Here is a 4924-nt window from a genome sequence, read left to right on the forward strand (position 1 = left end):
TATCCAGCTACCTTGGATGATTCGGGGTTGGAAAAATTACATGTAAGAGCTAAGCTACTCATGAAAGGAGGGGAGGAAAAGGATTTTGACTTTCCTAACCAGAAACCAAGAAGACAAAAATGGTATAGAAGAAAAAGAGACACGAAAAATTTGAAAGCCAGACCTATGCCATCAGTCTCCAGTAGAACACGATTTCTAATGCAGATAGAGACACATGATTGTGTCAAGGACAAAATCACTGGTAGATATCCTTTAAACAAAAATACAAAAATGTTAAAAACAATGAGAAAAACAAGAAAGGAAACTGAAGAAAAACCTAAAAACCAGAACAAAGTTTCAACCATGACACAAATGGAACAAAAAAAGAAATATTAAGAGTTGAAAAAAGCTCTAAAGGAGGTATATACAACTGAAATGTAAACCACTGAAGAGGATGGTAAAGATGTAACGAGTGTTCCATCCCATTACAAGAAATATACTCTCCAAGATTGGAAAATCATAATCAAACAGCCTGTTAGAGAACTACGAAAATAGGGTGAGTCCTACCAGGGGCCTGAAAACGCAAAAAAGATAGATCTGGCGGAACTAGGAGAAGAGCCTAGACTAGCCTACATTGCAAATGACCTTATGGAAGAAGAAGAAGATATTTTATTAAGCTTACTGAAGGAATACCGAGATATCTTTACTTGGTCTTATAAGGATCTCAAGGGTGTTAATCCAGAAATCTATCAATATACCATACCCATGAGAGATGATGCTAAACCAAGTAGACAAAGGCCATACACATATAATAAAACATTTGCAGAAATATCAAAGAAGAGATTGAAAAGGTAAAGGAGACCGAATTCATTTATGAAATGGAACACCTAGATTGGATGTCTTCCATTGTGGTAGTACCCAAGAAAAATGAAAAATTAGGAGTGTGTGTCAACCTCAAGAATGTGAATGCAACTACCATTAGAGACAACTTTCCTCTTCTAACCATTGAGCATGTTTTAGAACGAGTTGCAGGAAAAGAAGCTTACAGCTTTTTAGATAGCTATTCGGGATACAATCAACTTTTTGCTGATCCCAAAGATAAGCATAGAACTGCCTTTGCAATGGACTGGGGTATTTTCGCGTATCGGGTTATGCCTTTTGGGTTAACTAATGCTCCTACCACCTTCCAAATATTAATGAGCCATGCTTTTAAAGAATATCTTCACAGTTTCTTGGAAGTATATATGGATGATCTATGCGTACATTCATCAATCCAAGTTGATCATTTGGAACACCTCAAAAAAGTATTCGAAAAATGTAGACTTTATAGGATTTTCTTAAATCCTGAGAAGTGCACATTCATAGGTAGACAAGGAAAAATTCTTGGACATATAGTGTCTAAAAATATCATAGCTACTGACATGGATAAGATTCATGTTATTGCTGATTTGCCTAGAACAACAACAGTCAAGGGGGTTCAAGTCTTATGGGACATTGTGGATATTACAAACGATTCATTTACATGTACGATATAATTGCAAAACCTATGTACAGCTTGATTACACACTTTGAATGGACTGATGAGTGTGAAGAATCCTTCATGAAGCTTAAGAAAGCTCTCACTTCAGCTCCAATATTGAAAGCACTAGATTGGAGTAAGATATTCCACATACATGTAGATGCTTACAATTTTGCCATTGGGTGTATACTAGCTCTACCAGGAGACGTAAAAATTGATTTTCCTATTTCTTATGCTATCCGCGAGTTGAATATGGCAGAAAAGAACTATATCATCACCAAAAGTGAAGGACTAGGAACGTTCTATGCCGTAAAAAAGTATAGACATCACCTATTAGCTAACAAATTTGTGTTCTTTGTGGACTATGAGGAGTGATGTTCATTCTTTTGTGAAAAATATTGTCCTCGGTGTCAAAACAAACATCCATACCTCATGTAACATTGTTCCAAATGTCACCTATTCCTAAGTGGAGAAACTACATAAAATGACCATTGGTCATAAAGGGTTCTTCATTAATAAAATATCCATTAACTTGGTTTTTTGTTGCATATTCCATAGGGCAACCCTATGTTGCTACCTATTATTTGTAATAAGTAAATGTTTTTTAGGATCAATCTCCATCATAGTTGTACATGAAATTATACTTCGCCTTACATGATACACTTGGGGTATCCTATAAGAATACGTGGGAAACAAGTTGAGTTACAAAAGTGGATTCTTTTGAGAGTCTATCAGAATATTGCTTCTTGGTAAGATGAGGAGTAGACAGTCCATGTCTATTTAAGAATTATACGAGTTATTCCTATATCTTATCTCCTGTATATTATTCGTTGACTTGCCAATTCACACAATTATTACTCCTACTCAAATCTCTCATGCTTAAATTCTTGTTGAGACGTGTCAAACATATCAAATTTGATTGTATATCATGGGATTACATGTGTATGCCTTTAAAGCGCTAGAAGGGATACTTTTGTCAAAAAGATGATTGGCACACTACAACATCCATCAAATTGTGGAGTTTAAGAAGTTTTGGGGATCCCTCTATGTTAACCATAGATAGTTCACAAAATGCTCCATCTTTCATGAAGAACAACTCTACTTTTGGAATAAAATATGCATGTGGAAGGTAAATGTACCTAAGGACTTAAACTTAGAGTGCCAACCTTTTGTTTTCTTCTATAAGTAAGCCCAAAACACCTATCAATAGCTTGAATTATATACATCTATAAGAAGCACTCCAATTTTTGGAAGAAATTGCTTGAGGAGATAAAGAGTTAACTTTTGCTCAATTAGAACATCTTGCTTGAGATAATCTACTATTTGCTGAGAAGAGAGAAATAGGCTTTTCTCAATTAGAGCGTTTTGCATGGATAGGTTCTACTATTAGTCAAGAATTTTTCTTAAGATAGGTTCTACTAGTAGTTAAGTAGTGAGAACAATAAGTTTGCTCAGTTAGAGCATCTCACTTGAGGTAGGCTTTACTCTTAATTTGAGATCTAAGTAGAGAAAATAGAGGTTTCTCTTGGTCGAAGGGACAATCTCCTGTGAAAATATTGACTGCAATCATTCAATTTGATTTTTGCTACAAGCACATAATTATTGTGTGGGACAGTATTTGACGTGATGCAAGTTTAGAGAGGAGAGCATTACTATTCTTATGGAGAGTTATTTCATTGATCAATGTTTTTAAGGACAAAAACACTCCTTTAAGGAAAGTAATATTGCCACAAAGACAAGGGCATGACTATGTTGGCACACGAGTCAATTGAGCATCCAAGTTAAGTGGTCTCCTCAAGGTAGGCCAAGAGAAGGTAGGCTAGGAGGTCTGTAAGAAGAGAATGTTTGGGTGGACAAAGGCATGTGTTAGTGCTTGGTCCTCAAAGTTCTCACCTAGAAATGTTGGTATCAAGGACTAAGTCCGAGAGGGAATAGGTCCATTCGAACTACTCCCCAAGTCAAGTCATCAATCAATCAACACCTAGTGGCTATCAAAGCATGTAATCACTATATTCAAACTCAACTAGCTGTCAAGCAATATAGATGTTTCCGTTTCCTCATTGTAAATGTGACCTTCTACTAGCATAAATGGCACTATAATTAGTAGCCAACAAGAACACCAATACCCACATGGAAGTTTAACCGTAGAAGGTTCGGGATCGATGTTCACATATCTTTATAGTTATCATGGGAGCAATGACTCTCAACGTTGGTGGAGTAAAGCCATGTGAATACATCAATAGCCAAGGAACACACACAAACATGAGGAACAAGTATTTCATTTGGCATTTTAGCTTGGCGTATGGTGGGGTCGGATTACGAGGACGTAATTAGGAGTATATAAAGCGGGTGCTGTAAAGGCTGGAATAGTAGTGCCCGCAAAACTGTAAGCAGCAGTGAGCACATCGAGCAGCATTTAGGGCTAGAACCCATCTTCATCATCAACAATGGCAATGGGGAGGGTGAAACTCTGCACAGGTATAAGAATATGGCACGTCTGTGTTATTATTCTACAAGTATACAAAAACCCACGTCTGTGTGCTATAGTCATATCATATGTCGTAATATTATTGATCTCCTTTTCTGGCCACCGCAGTGGCGATGGTGGCGGCGCTGCTGCTAAATATCATGGAGGGGACCTCCGTCGTGCAAGCAGCTACGCCCCTCAAGTGCAGGCTGCACGACCTCGTGCTGACCAACACTCCCGTGGCGACCGGGCTGTGCGAGTGGGAGCTCGTGAACAACTGCCCCTGTGAGGCCTTCAACATCATTGCAGCCTGCCAGGACCGGCGCTGGAACCAGAAGATCATCAGCCGCTTCGCCATGGAGGTGGACGTGCCCACCTTCGGCCACTGCACTCTCCTCCCCAACGTCAAAGTCCAACCCGTCTCCTCCGGCCTCCGCTACGGCCGCACCTACCCCTGCGCTGGCACTCTTCCTCTCTCCCTCGTCAATGTCGCCTTCGCCAACCCCTGCCTTTGATCATAGACTGGCCGGACCACTCGCTCCATCAACATACCTCTTTCTGATCCTTGAACGGACATCCCATTCTTTCTCTCTTGGTCCAGAGTGGAAATTTCATTTGCCTACATAATTGTGAAAATCTCTCTCTCTCTCTCTCTCTCTCTCTCTCTCTCTAACTTAAGTACTATATTACATTTTGTTACATGTTTACATCACGATGAGGAATTCCATCGTGTTATTCTGTTGAGGAACTGGCAGTGCTGCACAGTCCTCTAACAATTTATCTCGAATCATAGACCAAGGCAGTTGGAAACTGTGAAAGGTGTGTGTATCAAACAAAGCCGAGTTTCTAGCATTTCACAAAAAGGATAACACCCAAAGTCTCAGAGAAGCAATACATAAGTCTAAACATGTAGAACCCGTTTGAATTGTTCCATAAAGCAGTCTATATTCAGAAACTTA

General features: G+C 39.0%; 1 pseudogene; it reads left to right on the forward strand.

Moving 5' to 3' along the window:
* Positions 1-4099: 4099 nt before the first annotated feature.
* LOC147427999 (uncharacterized) lies at positions 4100-4534 on the forward strand (annotated as a pseudogene).
* Positions 4535-4924: the final 390 nt, after the last annotated feature.

The sequence above is a fragment of the Adiantum capillus-veneris genome, chromosome 23, assembly GCF_014529385.1.
Source record: "Adiantum capillus-veneris isolate H3 chromosome 23, ASM1452938v2, whole genome shotgun sequence".
NCBI lineage: Eukaryota > Viridiplantae > Streptophyta > Polypodiopsida > Polypodiales > Pteridaceae > Adiantum > Adiantum capillus-veneris.